Below are 19,588 nucleotides of genomic sequence, written 5' to 3' on the forward strand. Positions count from 1 at the left end.
CCGCGCACACAAAACATCCCCCACCCCTCAAATGTTGAGAAAAGCATTTCCATTCAATGCCATGCAGATCCCAGAAGGTCCTGTCCTTGGAGCTTGCTCCAATACAAGCTAGTAATGCTGACCTAGTTTCTGAAAAATTGACTCAAATAATCAATAATCTCAAATAATCAACTAAAGCTATAGTTGATTACATTTCTCAGCTCCATGTTCATCAAAAGCTAACCCTAAATCCACAGAGGGTGGGCTGGCCAAGGGCTTCTTCTCCACTTGGCACGTCATCCTGAAGCACATCACAGCAACCTTTGGCCAACTTGGAAAGTCACAATGACTATGTCCTACCCTCCCCTGTTGGAAGCAGGACACCTTGAAATATCGGTTGCTGGGAGTTGCTCACACATCCAACTGGTGGTCTTTCACATAACATCCAAAGCTGCTCCGTTGCCCTTGTGTGCTGGGGCTGATCTCATGGGCTTAAAATTTAAAGAGAGGCAGCAGATCCAGAAGAATTTGAGTTGACGGGTCTAAGGAATGCAGGAATGCCCAAAGCCAGTGCTTAGACCACTAAGCCACCATTGCACCAGGTGATTCGGTGCCTTAATTCCCCTCAGCTCTGAAACTGGGGTCACATTGTTCTCCTCCCACCCCTTCTCTGCACAGGCAGGTCAAATATAACTAAGCAGAGCTTACTGTGCAACACAGAAGGTGGGGGTTGCCTAGCCTCAGTGAACCATGCCCTGGCTGGCAACCCTCACAGCTGGACTACTGCAATGTGTCTCTGCTTGAAAATGGCCCAGACGTTGCAGTGAGTGCAGAATGCAGCTGCCCAGCTGCTGATTGGGGCAATGAAATGGGATCGTGTGCCAGCAATCCTGAAATCCCTGCATTGCCTGCAAGTGCTCCCCTCTTTTAAGCTATGTTGTGCCTCATATTGGCACATGTGCAAACACACACACACACACACACACACACACACACACACACAAGCTTATTTGTCCAAGGATGTCTTCAAGGTACTTAAGAGTCCAAAAACAATTGGAGGGCTTAACCTCAAGTCCAGTCAGTGCCTTCAGAACATGCAGTTGCTTTCTGTGTTTCATTGTGGGGGGCAATGCATTTTCCTAGTGAGAAAAATCGGATCACTTGAGCTTTCTGAAGATGCAGCTTACCCAGCAACAGATGAAAGACTGGTGTTTGGGTACCCCAAGCTAACTCCACAAGGCCTGTACATTTTGAACGCTGCCTGCTACGGTCATGATGAATGACTCCAAAGTGGGTAGTGCTGAGCACTGGCCATTGGAATGCTCAAACCAGCTCCCAATGCCAACGCAGTCCTAATCAAAACATCAATTATTACTCATGTGCCACATTCGCTCTCTTGAAACTTGGAGGCAACTCTCAAATTTCCCTCTTAAAGACCTGAGCATGGTCTCCAAGTCAAAGCCCAGACCTGGAAAATCTAAATATATGTTGACTCCCACAGATTCTTTATGAGGGGCGGCATATGGATCATCAACTCGTGTGACATAAGACAAGAAGTGAAAACTACATTATCCATACCTTGTGCAGAGAAAGGGCCTCTCCTTCTAAGGCTACAGAACTCTCTTGGAGACAAACCATCCCATGCTTTGTCTGGGACTGTCTCTATATTTTTTCCCCTTGCAAAGTGGGCCTCTGAGCCAACTTTTCATCACCAAACTGACCTACTTTGCAGCTGAAGCTGGGTGGGGGAGTTGTCTGCCTCTCTTCCAAATTCCCATGCTTGTATTTCCCCCCAAATCGTTTGAAAACCTGGATCTGGGAAGCAGAATAAACTCTCTGTGATTTTGCTGGCCTTGCTTCATTCCTCTCATTGACCAGATTTGGGGTCCCTGATTCAGAATTTGGGGGAGAAGCACTGGCAATGTTTACAAAACAAATGCACTCTTCTGATAGCTTATCAGGACATAAGAGCCAGGCTGCTGGATCAGATGAGAAGCCCATCTAGCCCAGCATCCTATTCTTACAGCGCCCAATCAGATTTCCCAGGAAGCCCATAGGCAGGGCATGGAAGCAAGGGCCCTCTCTCACTGTTACTGGCAAGAATAATAGAATCATAGAAGATAGAGTTGGAAGGTGCCCTGTGGGTCATCTAATCCAACCCCCTGCAAGGCAGGAATCTCAACTACAGCATACATGACAGATGGCCATCCAACCACTGCTTTAAAAGCCCTGCTGGATCAGGCCAAAGGGCGTCAATCTAGTGCAGCATCCTGTTTCTACAGTCGCCAACCAGCTGCCCCAATGGGAAGCCTGCCAGGAGGACCTGAGAGCTATGATGCTCTCCCACTTGTGGTTCCCACCAACCAGCATTCAGAGGCATATTGCTTTAAGGAAATAGATTCAGCACCGAGGACAGGGAGCTAACACCAAACTTCCCTGTTCTTTGCCTTTGTCCCCTGTTATTTCGGAATCCCTCCACTGCAAAACTCACTCCCCACCGCCAGCATTTCAGAGATGAAACTGGAAACACTGTCCTTGCGCAAGGAATGCTACCCACCCCCTATTTCAATTCCCACTTGAACATTGTGCTAGTAAGCTTAACTATAATTGCACTCTTAAAAGGAAGAATTGGTTTGTCTTGCCACAGCAACAGAGGGTCTTGTGGCACCTTGGAGGCTGACAAATTTACTACAGCATCAGCTTCCGAGTACGACTGGTCATTTTTCTTTTGCATTGTCTCAAGAGATTAAGATGGCTGCTTTTCTGGAACCGCTCTTGCAATGCATCTTGAAGGCGGTCATTCCAGAGCAGCTGCAAGTTGAAACTACACAGCAACATTGACTACCTAGATAGGTGTACGTGTGTGTGTGTGTGTGTGTCCCCCCTTTTAGAGAGAAGGGGTGATGGGCTGAACCTCAAGAGCAGCAACTCCTAATGACAGGCACTTTCCAGTCCCAAATCTCCCCAGAGGGCCAAACTGAGACATGATTGGGGCACTGATTTACCAGGGGCAGGGACCACAGAAGAGGAACTGCCTCAGGTTAGCAGGGATAGTTGGGGCATATGCCAGCCCAGTGCAGCCCAAGTTGGGCACCTGGTCATCTTGCCACTGCTTGCTGAATCCAGGAGCAGCACGGGCTCTGGAACAGGAGGAGCAATGACAGGGAGGGCTCAAAGTATTCTGCCGCCCAAGGGAGAAATTATTCACATCTCCTTTTCAGGGGAGAATTTGTGTTTCCTCTTTGAAGGTTTTTCCCCTACTGCTTCCCCCTCCTATTCCCTGCGCAGTTGAAGTTGCTCTCCTGTTCAGATCTCCAAAGTATGGGGAATCTCTGGCTCTAGGGAGGAGAAAGTGTGGTGCAGCAGTACTTGGAGGAAAACACCTTCATAGAGGAGGGGCATTTAAAAGAGGCACAAGGGCTCACAATCCACATTAAGCCAAGATGTGGACAGCCCTTGGTTTTCATTGCATGAAGCAATCTGGAAGAGGGGCACCATCAGGGAAACCTGAGAGAGACTCATATCATTGCTCCTGTACCTCAGACCCTGATGTCCCAAGTGTGCATATGTGTGGGGTGGGGGAAGCTGGGCTTCATTTAGAATAGGGGTTGGGAACCCTTAGTCCTTTGCAAGCAACCTTTTAGGGGTGGCGTCAGAAGCAAACATGGGCAGAGCAAGAAATGAGATTCTTGTCTTTTGTGCAGAAGGCTCCATCCCAGCCATGCAAAAACCATATGTTTCTACACACACTCCTCTACTGTCCATTCAGGCAAGCAAACATCATCACAGCTCGGAAACACATTCCAGCCAGGCAGAAGCACCCAAAAATTGTGTGCAATGGGACCAGCAAGGAGTGTGGTTTAGGGAGAGTTCCAGGGGCCAGACAGAGAGGCCTGGAGGGCCGCATTCAGACCCTGTTCCCCTCCCCTGTCTTGGGAGCTTTTCCTGATGATCCTGGAAATTTTGCCCCTCGAATTTTGTTGAGAGGTGGTGCTGTGGTCTAAACCACAGAGCCTAGGTCTTGCTGATCGGAAGGTTGGTGGTTCGAATCCCCACGACGGGGTGAGCTCCTGTTGTTCAGTCCCAGCTCCTGCCAACCTAGCAGTTCGAAAGCACGTCAAAGTGAAGCAGATAAAAAGGTACCGCTCCGGTGGGAAGGTAAACGGTGTTTCTGTGCGATGCTCTGGTTCGCCAGAAGCGGCTGAGTCATGCTGGCCACATGACCTGGAAAAACTGTCTGCGGACAAATGCCGGCTCCCTCAGGCTATAGAGCGAGATGAGCGCGCAACCCCAGAGTCGTCCATGACTGGACCCAACGGTCAGGGGTACATTTACCTTTACCCTGGCCTGCACTGCCTCTTTGGTTGGGGTTCAGCTGGGTTCTTTAGCATAAAGAGCTCCTCCCATCTGAAGCAAAGGCACTTCGACCTGTGACTCTTGAGCATCAGCAAACTGTGGACTGTGTTACGAATCATGCAACAGCCTCTGATGTGCAACCCCAGATCGACTCCTGCGTTGGATTTATTACACCCACCACTACTACCCACTCCACTCCTAGCCCAATGTCCACTGCAAGCACCCCACTCTTTTCAGTAGTGTTTTTCCCCTCCCTAAAACATGCTTGGGACAACAGCTTTAGAAAGAGTTGTGGTCCAAAATCTCTGGAGGGGGGAAAGCTGATCCAAACAGATTTTGGTGGCACCTCAAAGCAGTTTACAAAAAGAATAAGACAATAAAGTTAACAGTAAAAACAGCTAAAGACAACTATTTAAAACGTCTAAAAAATTAAAAACACTGATAAACTAAAAACAGATCAAAACATCCTATATTATCTGGGTGGGATTGTCTAAACAAAACTGTTCTTGCAAATGTGGAATTGGGATTATGTGTCATCTGTATCACTGCCAGTTCTGCAGATTGAAGCCGCTGAATGGGCATATAATGGGGAAGGAATTAAGGAATTTGGAGTCTAAATCAAGGGGCAGGAGGGACAGCATTCAAATCCCTGCATTACAAAATATTCTAGGATTTCTTAGTTTTTAATGTGTTCATTATTATAAGGAAGAACTAACAGTAATTCTAAGATTAAATAATTATTTCCACATACGTATTTTTGTGTGTGCACGCACACCATGGAGAATTATTCCCTCTTCTGCCTATTTTGTGCGAACTGCTACCCAGTTTAAAATTTCTTTTAAAATTAAGAAAACTCACTCCTCTGTTGTATAAGGGTGGCAAGATTCACTGTAAAAGTGCACCAGTAATAATTATTATTCTTTCCCAGTTCTGCTCCACCAAAGCTAAACAATCTTTCCAAATGACTGGGGAAACCATACTGACCGTAATTCCAGGGAATGCAGACGACAGCTGGAAGTCCAAGATTTCCTTGTAGAAGAGAGTCAGAAGAATGCAGAGGTGATACGAGGTTCCCCATAGGAGCAACTTCTTGGGATAATCCAGGTCAGCGAGAAAGAAAAGACCAAGAGAGAATTAGGAGAACCTCATAAAAAATTTAGGGACATAGGGAACGGCCTTATACATAGGTCTGACCATCTAGCTTAGTATTGTCTACACTGACAGGCAGCACCTGCCTTTTGCATACAAAGCACTGAGCTATGGCCCTTCCTCCACTCTGCTGGCAGGTGCCCAACAGTGCCTTCGTCTGACGCCAGCCCTGACTGCATGCCTTCCCCTTGCTGACTGGTTCCTCCAGGATCTCCTTGTCTTCTCTTCCTGACATACTTCAACTGTCCCTGAAAAGCAGAAGCTCCTTCCTTCAGGCTGGTGAAAAGCTGGCAGGAAGGAAGGCTGAGGGTAACTTCTTCCTGTGGTGATGGTTCCAGATGCCACCTCCAAGCAGGAATTAGGCTGGGATTATACACCAAGCTAAATGGACCAATGGACCATTTGTCTAAAAAGCATCATCATCATCATCCACCCATCTGACTGAGTTGCCCCAGCCACTGGGAGGATTCCAGCAAAATCTTAAAGCATAATAAAGCATCAAATATTTAAAACATCCCTAGGCAGGGCTGCCTTCAGGTGTCTTCTAAAAGCTGGCAGATGAGAGGCTCTTCCTCTCTGCATGTGGATAAATGACATGATATATATGATATAAATACAGTGGTACCTCGGATGTTGAATGGAATCCGTTCCAGAACTCCGTTCGACTTCCAAAACATTTGGAAACCAAGGAGTGGCTTCCGATTGGCTGCAGGAAGCTCCTGCAGCCAATCGGAAGCTACGGAAGCCTCACTGGATGGTCAGGTTCTAAAGAACGTTTGCAAACCAGAAGACTCACTTCCGGGTTTGCGTCATTTGGGAGCCAAAACATTCGACTCGCAAGGCATTCGGAATCCAAGGTACAACTGTATGGTAAAGGGATGTATAGATATCCCCCCCTTTTTTCTCTCCTTACTTTTTTCTGCTTTTTTTAATACTCTTGTTCTGTTGAATAATTTGATTCTTATTGTATTTTATGTATTTTTAAAAAATCATTTATTTATTTTTTAAAAACTTCCCAATACAGGGTTGCCTTCAGATGTCTTCTAAAGTTGTATAATTATCTATCTCCTTGACATCTGATGGGAGGGCGTTCCACAGGGCAGGCGCCACTACTGAGAAGGCCCTCTGCCTGGTTCCCTGTAACTTCACTTCTCGCAGGGAGGGAACCCCCAGGAGGCCCTCAGAGCTGGTCCTCAGTGTCCGGGCTGAACAATGGGGGTGGAAACGCTCCTTCAGGTATACAGGGCCAAGCTGCCTATGGCAGAAGCACTTTCCCCAATGGGATCTCTGGTCAAAGCCGACTAATGGAGGCAAATCAAGCCAGCTCATTTCTCAACTCCAAAATCTACAGGAGAGAATTTTGCCACTGTGGCAATGATCACTAACAGGCCTGTTACTAGAAATGTGCTCATTGTTGTGGTAGCTAAGGAGAAGAGCCTGAAAAGCAAATACATACTAAACCCATCATGTTCTATGTTTTAACATTTACTTACAGTGCAATCTCATAGAACTGTAGAGTCTAGTTTAACCCCCTGCAATGGAGAAATCACATCTAAAGAATCTCACACATGTCTATAATATTAGATAGGCATGTGCACTGCAAAGTGTTTGGCACTTACTTAAGACTTGGTTCACACAGGCTTTCCATGATGCCTCTCTCATCATGCTTTCGAATCAATGCGTTATGATGTTTTATTGGCATTTTGTGGATTTTATTCCATGCACCACTTTGGAATTCTCCATGATACATGGAATCCTAGTAATTGCTGTGCTGTGCTCCCTACAGATGTGCCACCCATTACACCTTTGCAATGTAGCTTCCATGGAACATGAAAAGTCAGCAAAAGGGGCCTGTCAGTGGGGGAGGAAGCCAGGGCCAGGGAGCTCCCTCCCCACCCCACCCGCCGGCCACAGCAGTCTGAATAACAATGGCAAAGCAAGATCTAGCTACACAACATCATCAAACATCAGGCTTCGTGTGTCTGTTACTCCACAGCTGCATCTAAGCACAGCTACTCCAAGGATGAAAATGAAATGGGTTTGGGAATTCAGAATGCTTACCTCCAGCTTCTAGCATCCAGAAATGAGATTTTCTCTTTCTTTCTGTTTCCACGTCTTCTATTCACTGCCTGAGCATCAAGAGGGCTTTTGTTTCGGTCTCTGTTTTCTTAGAGATCTTTCCTTTTGCTTTTCTAAAAGTCTTCTCTCTTCTCCTCCTCAGGCGTGTAATGGGGTTATTTTTACTTTCGGTTATCTAGCTTTATGAAGACTTGACCCCACTCATACAGCTAGATAACCAAAGATAACAACCAACCCCGGCTATCTACTTCGCCAGCAAGGGCAGCAGCGCCAGGAGGAGGAACAGACCTCCCTTTCTCCTCCAGGTCTTTCTTTCTGGGATCTCTTGGTTGGGGGGAAAAAAGGAAGGGGATAAATGTATTAACACATAAACCCATCCACTTGCCACCATTTCATTTTTCTCAACCCCAAAGGACAGCGCCCCAGAAAATATGAACTATTGTGAGGGTGTGTGCTGGATTTTGTCTACAAGGCTGAGGGTTTCTTCTCTTTCTTTCTTTTTTAGCTAAAGTGCTGTGGCCCCGTAAAGATGAACACATTTATTACGGCAAAACCTTTGCAAAACACTGTCCACTGTCAGACGCAAGAAGGTTTCTCTTGGGTTATATGCAAACATATACCTACATGGTTGGGAGAGGGCATATAAAAAGTGAAATAGGGGGAAATGAAATGCAAATATATATATAGCTAAATAAAAATACAGTTTAAATAAAATAAAAACTTCAGTACATTAATGCGCACACCCCTCACAGGAAAATTTAAATTGAGGATCTCATTTAAACTTCTCATTTAAACTTATACATTATTTCATGCTGGTTGTATTATAAAGATCATGGTTTGGCCTCCTTTCCCCCATTTAAATGTACATCACACATAAGAACACATAGGAAGGAAGTGCCAAAGGAAATAAAATTAACAGCGCAAACCTAACCATGTCAATGCAGAGGGAAATCCTATTGAATGTACACCCAGGTAAGTGGTGATAGGACTGCAGTCTGAAGGCATGATCCTACACGTGTCTACTCATTAGTATATTTGCTTTACAGCTGTAACGGTTTTGCCTGTTTTTACATCTATATGCTGCAATGTGCCCTAGAACGTTATGGCAAAGGGTACGAAATCTTCTAAATAAATGAAGTCCCAAGGAGGCCAGTGGGATTTGCACCTAGGTCAGTGTGCATAGGATTGCAGCCTATTTAGCCAAAATGAAAATCGGAGGCATGTGGATTCTGCTGGTGAAGCACGCGTAGGATCTCATTTTATCCAGCGTAGCTGCAAACGTGCAGCATCAAACATGCCAACAGAATCCAGAGGTTATCTAGTCTAACTACTTTAGCTTTGCAAGATCCATCAACACATCCCCACGGCTACATTTACAAGCCCAAAGATCATGCCCCATCTTTGACTCTGCCACTGCGCGGGGGGGGGGGGGAGAACCCAGCAAAAAAAAAAAAGGTCGAGGGTTGTTTTTTGTTCAGTTTGCTGGCTGCTTTTGCAAAACAATTCTGTGGCTGGTCACACCACTCAGGAAAACGGTTAGGTTAAAAAACAAACAAACCTAGAACTACTCCTCCCTCCAGATAGTATATACCACCCAAATCTCATCTTTTCAAAATGTTGCCAGGGCTTCAGTCACAATTCTTCCCTCCCAAATAGAAAACCTCCATCTATGAAGCCCTACAGAAAAGGGCCGGGCCCAAGAGGAAGAAATTTGTCTCCTTGCCAATAATCCATTTTATTCCCCCCCCCCCGGTCATTTTACACCCTGCAGCTACCGAAAAAGTTCAGTCTTTTATCGGGGTGCTTGCTTTTTTTTTTTTTTTAGTGCGAATTTCCCCTCTCTTTAAATTTTAAAAACACTTCTGCTAAGCCGTGCTGCTACTTCCCCGGTTTCTCAGAGGCACGCACTACTTGCGTTTACTTTTAAAAGGAAGGATGATGGGGAAAACTTAAATAACATTGTTGTATACTTGCGTGTTCACACAAAAGGGCCAAGGGCCGTAGCTCAGGGGAAGAGCATCTACTTGTATGCAGAAGGTGTCAGGTTCAGGCCAGCCCCCACCCCGCATCTCCAGGTAGGTCTGGGGAAAGACACCCCCCCGCGCGCGCGCGCGCCTGAAACCCCTGAGAGCCGCTGCCAGTCAGTGAAGACAGCGCTGAAATGGATGGACCAACGGGATGAGGCAGCAGCTTCCTATCTTTCTTAAGCTTGGCTATCCCCGTTTCCTGGGGTCCCTATCTCAGGGTGCATGTCTTCAACCAGCTAGTCGTTACCTACTTCCTGCGGTTTCTAGAAGCTAAGATCGCAGACCGAGCAGCCTTGATCCTCCTTTCTCAGCGCTGTCTATCCAGGTACGGGAAAACTCTGCCAGCTCTTTTGAACCAAGGACCCCCAGACCCGGGACCAGAGGAACCCATCGGTTAAATCATGAACCTTGCGCAGGATTCAGGCTACTCTTGGGAGGAGCGGGATGAAGGCAGAGAAGCCTTTTCCCGAGCGCGCAAGGGCGGCCCTCTTTTCGCCTATGAGAGTACAGTCTAATTTATAGTTATATTTATACCATATATTCTCAAGCCGCTCTCCATCCTTTGCGGACCCCAGGGCGGCGCGGAGGGGAGGCATGAACCATAGCAAAAAGAAATTTTGTTTTGTTTTTTAAATCGTGGAAAAATAGATTTCCAAGCAATTAATAGAGCCTCTGTCAAAACGTGGCAGGGTGTGAAGATCTGGGCAGGAGGGAAGCTCCCTCTTCCTGGCGCTGCAACGCGATCCTCGCCATGCCTGCTCCGAAGTAAACCGTATCAAATTCAACGGGGCTATAGGATCACTTTCGCGGCCCAAACGGAGGCAGCCTTAGCTAGAAAATTCGCAGATCCGCCACCGCAAAGAAATGAAACGAAACGAAACCCGCCACCCGGGTCCCAGCAAGAAACTCGCTTCTTGAACTTACGCGGACGGAGGGAAAGCCGAGCGCAGCCTCCGCTCCTGTGAAGATGGGCGTCGGATCCTGCTGCGCCTGGGGGTCCCAGGCACCACGACCCCCACCCAGACTCCCGCCCTCCTTTTCCTTTCTCCTCCTCCGCCCAGAAAGGCACGATCCCCCGAAGAGCAAGGCTGCGGCCGAGCGAGAGCGCGGATTCTGCGCGCGCTGAGGAGCGGGAGAGGGACCCGCGCAGCTCCGGCCTCTGGCGAGCACTTTCCCTGCTGCCCGCAGCTCCTCCGTTGGGAGAAAAAGGCAGGAGGCGGAGGAGCGAACGACCCATTCATTCTTTCACACTCGCGCCCCACTCGCCCGCTGCCGATTGGCTCCCTGAGGCTGACGTCACCCGTCCTGATTCTCTCGCCTTCCTCCTCCCCCCCCGCCCCCGCTCCGCAATCTCTCGCGCTCTCTCCCTCCGCAGCTGCCCCTCCAGTTCCTCAATGGAGCGAGCGAGGGCCGTAAATATTAGAGTAGAGCGCAGCATCCGAAAGGAAGCGCATTGTCGAGCGTCTAGGAAAATAGGAGTCCGTTCTTATATACCGCGTCAGACCACAGGGACACCTCGGCTCGGAACTGCTTATCTGTATCGCGCCGTTTTCTGTATGGCGCCGTAATCTCCCACGAGCTCAAGGTAGCACACCTGGCCCCGCCCCCCTCCTCATTTACTCCCCACAACAACCCTGAGAGGTAGGTTAGGCTGAGAGGGAGTGATTAGCCAAAGGAGCGAGGGTTTGAACCCTAGTCTCCCAGGTCCTAGCACTAATCCTAAACACTCTGCCACAAGCAGCCTTCAGAAAAACCCTTTCCCATCACTGGCTGCCGATTGGCTAGGTTCAATGTGCTGGTTTGGGCGCATAATGCCAACTACGGTTTGGGACCCCAGGATGCCCGAGAGATCGCCTCACCCCTTATATACTCTCCTGATCCCTGCTCTCCGCCGGTGAGGGCCTCTTGCAGAATCCATCTCACCTGGAGGTCTGCGCTCTGCCTGATGTAGGAACCGGGCCTTGCTGGTGGTGGCTTCCTAACCCTTTGAAACTATATTAGCCAGGCGCCATCCCCGTTGTATTTCCAGCGCCTCCTGAAAACCTTTCTCTTTCAACAAGCCGTTTAAATCCAGAGCTTTCTCAACCAGCACTGGAAATGGTTTGAAATATATTGTTGCTTTCTGCCGCCCTGGGCTCCTAGCGGAGAAAAGGCGGGGTACAGATTCAATGAATTACTTTGAATTGGAGGTCGGACCTGGGAACTTTTCCGGGCAAAGCAGGCGCTTTAGTCCACATGTTTCTGACCAAAAGGCAAATTTAAATAGGAATCTGCCCTATTTTGCGTCAGACTGTTGGTCCACCTGACGACATTCCTCGTGATGAGAGCCAGCGTGGTGTAATGCCGGGTTGCTGGGACCTAGCAGACCAGGGTTCAAATCCCCACACGGCCATGAAGCTCCCTGGGTTTGACCTTTGGCTACCCCCTGTCTCTCAGCCTAGCCCACCTCACAGGGATGCTGTGGGGATTACTTAAAGAGAGCGGGGAAACCATGTACTCCACTCCTTGGGACAAAAAGGTGGGGTATAAATGTAAGTAATAAATAAATATGCCTGAAGGTGGCATATAAATTTAACAAATATATACGTAAGCAAATCACAGAATTGTACAGTTGGCAGGGACCACGAGGGTCATCTAGTTCAATCCCATGCAACGCAGGACTCTTTTTGCCCGACGCGGGGTTCGAACCTACGACCCGGAGATTAAAAGTCTCATACTCTACCGACTGAGCTGCTCCATCATAAATGCGGGGATTGAACCTAGGACCTTTGCAGGCAAATCGCAGGTTGGGCCACCGAGCTGCCGCCCTTCCTACTTCCTTAACAAGGACACAGATAACGGGGGTGGGTACATCTCCCCCTGGTTCAGGGCAGCCTCTGCTTCCTGTTGTTGCCCGTCGAAAATGAAAGAAAAGAGAAAGGAGGAGGAGGAGGAGAGCTTTTAGCTTGCACCTCTACGCGCCTTTACCTGGGAGAAAACTCGCTGAATTCAGCCAGGAAAGCGTGCATAGGTTCGGCCGCGCAGGCGCGAACACAAGCCACCCCCATCCCTTTTAATTCCAGTAAATACTCTTGAGTAAATGCCGTGGCCTTGAGTCTGCTCCGGCGAGGCAACAGCGAGGAGCCTTGTGGAATCCGGCGGACACGGGCAGCAGCCCTCGTGCGTCATTAGTGTAAGGAATGGCGCAGAAACTGGAGGAGGGGTGGGGAGACTCGCTTCTGAAAAGCCAGGGCCTCCTGGCCCCATAGCTAACACGCACACCTCCATCCCAAAGGGGCTGCGTTGCCCAGGACTCGCGCTGCCTTCTGGGCCTCACCGGAGTCCTCGCCCCTCGCGCGCGTCCCAGCCTGGCTTTAATAAAGCGCCTCCTCGCCTTTGAAAGTTGCAGCTTATGTGATAAGCAAGCGGGTGCGGGGAGGCTGCGTCTAGGGAAAGAGGAGGCAGATCTTGTACATCTCTCCAAGGGCTCGATCCGCCGGGGTGGGGGCTCATCCACCGGTGTCAGCAGGAGCCTCTCTCGCCGGTGGATTGGCTCCCTAAATGATTGGCCTGGGTTTAAGATGCAAGGCCTCTTTCCCCACTCACCGAGAGGCTTCTTCCGACCTCCCACAGTTCAGATGCCACCCCACTATTGGGGTAGCGAGCGAGCGAGATGTTTATTACGTATAGGAACTACACTAATAAACGTATCGCAAATAGTAGCCATACAGACTTTCAGTATTTTATAAGGTTATTATTGTATTGCCCGCACTGGCTCGAATTTTTCACATAGATTAGATAGATGTGCTACTTGGGAGGAGGTTCCGCCGCACGGTGGCCTTTCCTTCCCGGTCTACATACCCAGGCAGAACAAATCTCACGGTTTGCGTTGGGAAGAATATCCCTGACTCCCGATCATGTCTCTGGAGCAGGATTTGCGAAATCCCTCCATTCAAACCCGTCTTAATTTGCTTCCACCTATACTCTCTTGAGCCCACCCACCCCGTGTAAATCTGTGATCCTAACAGCTGTGCATAACCTGCTTAGAGATCTACCTGCAGCCCCCAGCCCGGGAGAACTTCCCTCCCAAAAGACGCCCACGAAGGAAGAGGATTTGGCCCTGCCCGCAATCCTATCCATTTTTTAAAATTACACAACTTGAGGGTCGTTTCCCTCTGAACCGAGAGGGGCTTTGCTGGCGAGTGACGACGCCTAGGGTCGGGCTGCACAAGGAAAGGATCCGCCCAGCACCTGGGCGCGCCCAGTTCCAGCTTTCCCTTGCGGAATTCTATCCCGCATCCTCGGGTGTCTCCCCCGGTTCCGCGCAATCGGCGGCCGGGGCGTTTGCATCCGAGGATCGCCGCTTCCCTTCCCAGGCCAAAGGAGCAAGGAAGCTGAAAACAAAGGTGAAACGGATCCTGAATATTTGCCATTTTATGCTAATATTTATAACAACATCTCTCTCTCTCTCTCTCTCTCTCTCTCACACACACACACACACACACACACGTATATGTCTGTATATGGAATATTTCAAAGTCCTGTTTTAAAACACACAAACAACTTTAGATCTGCTTCTTGTTTTCCCCCCTAGCCCTTACATCCCAAACCTAATGAATTATGAACTGATGAATTATGAAGGGAAATTTCATTCAAACCAGGACGAATTCACTTCCAATTTACAACTAATCCTCTGCAGTTGTGACCCAGAAGGAAAGATCCACTGGGTTCAAAGGGATATAACAGCGTGGTTCTATTACACAGAAGTCAGTCCCACTAAGTTCAATGGGACTTACCCTTAGGTAAGTATGTATTGGATTGCAGTCTTTTTTTGCCAAGTACAGGACATTTTTTAAAATGCACATTTACCTGAGAGTAAGCCCTACTGACGTATGTGTGGTTCACTTCCCTGCAAACATGCAAAGGTTCAGCCTATCCGGAGGCGTACAGAACTGCAGCCTCGCAGACCGATCCAATGGCTCGGAAGCAAATCCCACTGTGGCCAGCCTTTCGCGCAAGCGGGTATTTGATTGCAACTCCGACCCGCATTCGGGCCGGAATTTTAATCCAAGAGACCTCTTCCTTCCAGAGATTTTAATAATAAAAATGAAAATGAAACTCTGCTGAAACTGCAATCCAATTCTGTTTTAATCCGGACTGTCTGCTTTGCGGTTTGAACCGGTTTGAACCGGCTGCAGCCCAAGTGCTCTCTGTTTAATTCGCTTGTGAACAGAGTATTGATCCGCAAGCAACGGGAACAGCCACATATCCTGCGTGGGACCGGATGAAAACAGATCTCAAGATTCCCAGCCGCGCTATCCTGTCTGTTGCATCAACAAGGAGCCTCGGAGCCCACCTTAAAAAACTAACAAATTTATTTTCAAAATGCGTTTCCGTCCGATGAATCAAGAAACGCAACGCGATGGATTCATTGCGGGGTACAGAAGCCCCTTGCAATGTAATACCGTGAAGTCTGCGTTTCCTCCTCGCCTTTATTCACATCTGAGGTCTAAGGAAGAACAGTGTCTTAAAAAAATAAACCACTAGGAGCTTAAAACGAAAGACCTCCTTGCTTTCAGTAAATTGGGGGAGGACTGCTGGTTTGTGATCTCTTCTCCCGCTACAAGCGATGATACAAATGGAACTGGAACTGGGTTTTTTTTTCTCCAATGGACCCGTTCCGCGGTTCTAGAAAGCATAACGTGCTGGGATTTAATCTGACGATGCCAGATATCTCTGCCCGAAGGAGTTACAATTCCGGGTGCCGGAATTGTGGCGCGTTCCTTCAATTCACTCGGGACGTATTTCGAGCTGAGCACCATTCCCGCGTCTATTTCAGAGCCAAAAATGAATTCTGTACAACCTGAATTTTGATTCCCTCCTCCAAAAGCATTTATCTCTCACAATTTGGAATGTAGAGAAATGAAGCTTACATTTCTTACAACACCTTATGTTTACTCGGTACTTACTCACAGTTTACTTGTGCTTTTTTTTAATTAATGATTACACTTATTAATGGTTATTCTTTACTATTATCTGCAAAATAAAAAATGCCAATGAAGATAACTCTCTATATGTATTCTCAAATAAAGTTTTTGTGGGTTGTTGTTTTTTAATAACAGTAAGACCCACGGCAGTACAATCATGCCAACGTGGAATACTGGGAGTCCTGTTTATTTCAGTGGGAGAGATTTTAGCAAGTGCTTATGCCTTCTACTGAAACGCAGGGGGACACTTTTGCTGAAATATTCAAAGCGGTTGTTTCCCCTCCACAACCCCAATGCAATGTATTAAAAGCAAGTGGATCATTGGTACTAATATTTGGAAACGGTTTTTAAAAAATAGGTCTAGATTGGTGAATTTAAGGCAGTCAACTTAGCAATATGTTAAAACATCTTGAGCACATTCCAGACAGACGTGAAACACTTTTAAGCCCCATTTATTTCAATGGGACTTACAAGTGTTTCTCTCCTCCCCTTTCCCATCCATCAAACACCAACCATAATTTGGATTGCTGGAAGGACCAATTCAGCTTAAATGACTATAATGACCCTGATCCAGAGAAACCTAATTGCATGTTCAGCCTCTACTGCAACATAGACTGGTTCTGCATATATGATGGTGTTGAGGTGATGGATCACAGGTGTGGGGGGTATACCACTTTTGAAAGCTTCCCCATGTTAAAAGAAAGGAAATTAGTAATAAAAACTAGCACATCTAGGAGGAAAATCCTAGACTGGTAACTTTCTTCCTCTATTAGCTCATTCTTTGTTTGCTAGGCATACAGGAGCTAGAGTCCTCAACCTGACACCAGCAGTTGATATTATTATTTATATTATCATTTCCCACTTTTTTTATCCAAGGAGCTCAAAGGTGCTTTGCATGGTTCCCCCCACTTATTTCCTACACCCTCAAGAACGACCTTCTAAAGGAGACAGTTCACATGTTCAGCCTGAATTATCCAACAATACAAGGTCCCCATGTGCAAGGCATGTGTCAATCAGCCCTGACACTTGAGCTGCATGCATCCTTTTAGCGGAAATGCATGCTCACCATTTAATGGCTGTGGCAGCAGCACCAGATGGCAGCAGCGAGGGTGGTGTTCACAGATCACACACAAACACACGCCAGCACCTTCGTATGATCCCATACACTGTTTTCCAGTGAAGGCAATTCAAGTGTTCAGGTGCCAGCAAAAGCCATCAAGCGCTGAATGAAACTCCTGACTGCAAAGAGACTTCCACAACTCTCTCCCACCACATGCAAGCATCTAACCATCTTATTAATAATAATAATTACATTTGTATACCACCCTTCATCCACCCTCTACCCACAGGTATGCCTTTTGCATGTGTTACTGCTCAGAATGATATCTTGATGGGCTTGCATTGTTTGTAGGCTTATGGTGGACGCAGTGTGGGTGTGTGTTTGTGGGTGTTTAACAAAGCCAGGGTGCAAAGAACTCCCCATCTGGTTAGATGCACACACTAACTATTTAGGGAGGTCGGATGGTCATCTGCCATGGATGCTTCAGCTGAGATTCCTGCATTGCAGGGGGTTGGACTAGATGACTCTAAGATTCCATGATTCTAGGGTTGCATCTCACAATCCTGCATGGAAAACCACTTTCTGAAGTAGTTTGTGATATAGAGAGTGTGTAATAAAATAAATAAATCACATTTTGGGGTCTTCCTTCCACTTTTGGGTGTCCTGGTTTTTACTTTATGAAATATGGTGACCCTACTAAATCTACACCCCCATGGAACTGGAGAACTGGAGCAGCTTTCAGAGCTAAGAAGGTGGCAACCAGGAGTCTAAATAAAAGTTTACCCATCCTGCTGTCGCCACCTAGTAGTTTTCTCTAAATAATAGCAGAGGGCATCATCAAAGCTGACCAGTTTGCACAGCCTGCTGTACACGCTACACCAGTCATGACTGCAGCCAGTAAGGTGGGAGGGTGGGGTGACTCAACAGACCTTGTATTTTCCTGCCTGCCTTGAACTGAAAAACAGAAAGAGTTGCTTCAAGATATAATAATAGAATCATAGAGTTGGAAGGGACCATGAGGGTCATCTAGTCCAACCCCCTGCAATGCAGGAAGATGTTGTTGTGGGGCTGAACTTGCCTTGCCAAATCCCAGCTTCAACAGGCCTGGACCTGGGGACTGTTCGCCTATAGGTGGTTTGTCATTTGACGGCTCTCCATGTCCAATGATGGCTTGCTACCATGGCATTGCTACATCAACCCAACCTTAGGGAGACTCCAAGGAGCCTCTGTAAGAGGAGTGTGAGCCAAAGGCACATATTCCTTTAAAAGTGTGTGTGTGTGTGTGTGTGTGTGTGTGTGAGAGAGAGAGAGAGAGAGAGAGAGAGAGAGAGAGAGAGAGAGGGGGAGAGAGGGTGAGAATTATGTGTTGATAACAACATGACTAGATAGAGCTGTCGCAAAGCATACATTTCATTTTATTAAAATGTTTTTTCAATAGCCCCTCATCAAAATATGCCAGAAGTACGACTCATGCGAATTCATGCAACCTACAAATCTAGTTTAAAAACAGCAAGTAAACAAATTAGATTAAAGGTAAATGCAAAGCGAAATAGGACAAAATTTCAAAAATAATCTCAACTGGAAAATGCCTGGACACATGGAATATCTTCACCTGGCACTAAAAAAAAATGTTAATACGCAGTGTGACCTTTTTTTGTTTCAGACACAGATTTTTTAAAAAATGATAATCTTGAATCTACCAAGGAGGGGGGCTTTGGAATTGCTAAGTGAGAATCTTATCACACTCCACCCTTGCTTACCTGCAGCCCCCCACCCCCACCCCATCATTGCCAAGTGTGCATTGAAAAAAATTCTCCTCCTAGTCCAGCCATTGAGGTCTGCCTATATGCTAAAATCTACCCGACATTGAATTGCATCACTGTGTTGCCTGACTGCATGATTTTTTACTTGGAAGTAAGACCCCCTGAATTCAATAGGGCTTCCTCCCCAAGGCAGGATTCTAGCCTCGGAATAATTCCTCTGTTCCTGTTTGAGCTCTCCATTCTAAACAGCCTTTCTTTCTCATTTCCACTTGGCATCCTTGCCAACACACTTTACAAAAAACAAAGGGGAAAACATGAAGCTGGCAAAAGCCCCAGAAATATCCATCTTCAACAGCGCGAGAGAAAGCAGGGAATATAATAGGAGCCTTTTCCTGCTATCCTTTGGCCCACCTCCTGGAGGCTGGCAGAGGCTGACTAGAGGATTTTATTTAGTGCCTTCTCCATATAAACAAGTCCATAAAATGTACAGTGTTAACGACTTTGTCTCTGAAGAGATCTCCTTGTAACGAGCTTGTTTCTTTTGCTGGAAAACAACTGCGCTGGCTCCTGTAGCCCAGCCCCTTCTGAGGACGTGATGGAGGAGGAGGTGACCACACAGAATGGGTCCACCTTCGCCAGGATTCCTCAGATTGCTGCACCCTTTCCTCTGTTATAGATATCTGCCTGCCTATCGACACCCTCCCTCCTCCAGCACACATATAATTCATATTACTTATAAACACAGGTGTTGAATTAGCATTGCTAAGCTAGGAAGCTTGTATTGCCATCCATTCAGTGCTATTGTGAATGGATGCTGGGCTCGCCTTGGATACACCTGAAGCTTCAAGGAGATGCATCTGAGAATGAACATCTTGCATGTCATGGCCATTTGGCCACAACATCTGCATCCTCCTCCCAAGTTTGCGTATTTTGTGTGTGTGTTTTGTGAGTTTGTGGATCCTAGCCCACCTGCTCCCCAAATGAGCAGAATACTGAAGATGTGGGCTCTAGTCCATGGGTAGGCAAACTAAGGCCTGGGGGCCAGATACGGCCCAATCACCTTCTAAATCTGGCCCGCGGATGGTCCGGGAATCAGCATGTTTTTAAATGAGTAGAATGTGTCCTTTTATTTAAAATGCATCTCTGGGTTATTTGTGGGGCCTGCCTGGTGTTTTCACATGAGTAGAATGTGTGCTTTTATTTAAAATG

At 47.3% G+C, this 19,588-nt stretch overlaps 1 long non-coding RNA gene across 3 annotated transcripts in view; it reads right to left on the bottom strand.

The window, feature by feature from the left end:
- Positions 1-19,588, bottom strand: part of LOC310751421 — a 55,098-nt gene that overhangs the window by 22,281 nt on the left and 13,229 nt on the right. Inside the window, exons 1-3 of one of the 3 annotated variants that reach the window (XR_014542477.1) lie at positions 10,515-10,529; positions 7,546-7,887; positions 5,320-5,424 (exon numbers count right to left, since the gene is read on the bottom strand). This is a non-coding gene — a long non-coding RNA (uncharacterized lncRNA). Of the gene's footprint in view, positions 1-5,319; positions 5,425-7,545; positions 7,888-10,514; positions 10,530-19,588 lie in introns of those variants that run through there. The other 2 variants (XR_014542475.1, XR_014542476.1) reach the window with 2 other exon arrangements.

The sequence above is a fragment of the Podarcis filfolensis genome, assembly GCF_964270895.1.
Source record: "Podarcis filfolensis genome assembly, chromosome: 16".
NCBI lineage: Eukaryota > Metazoa > Chordata > Lepidosauria > Squamata > Lacertidae > Podarcis > Podarcis filfolensis.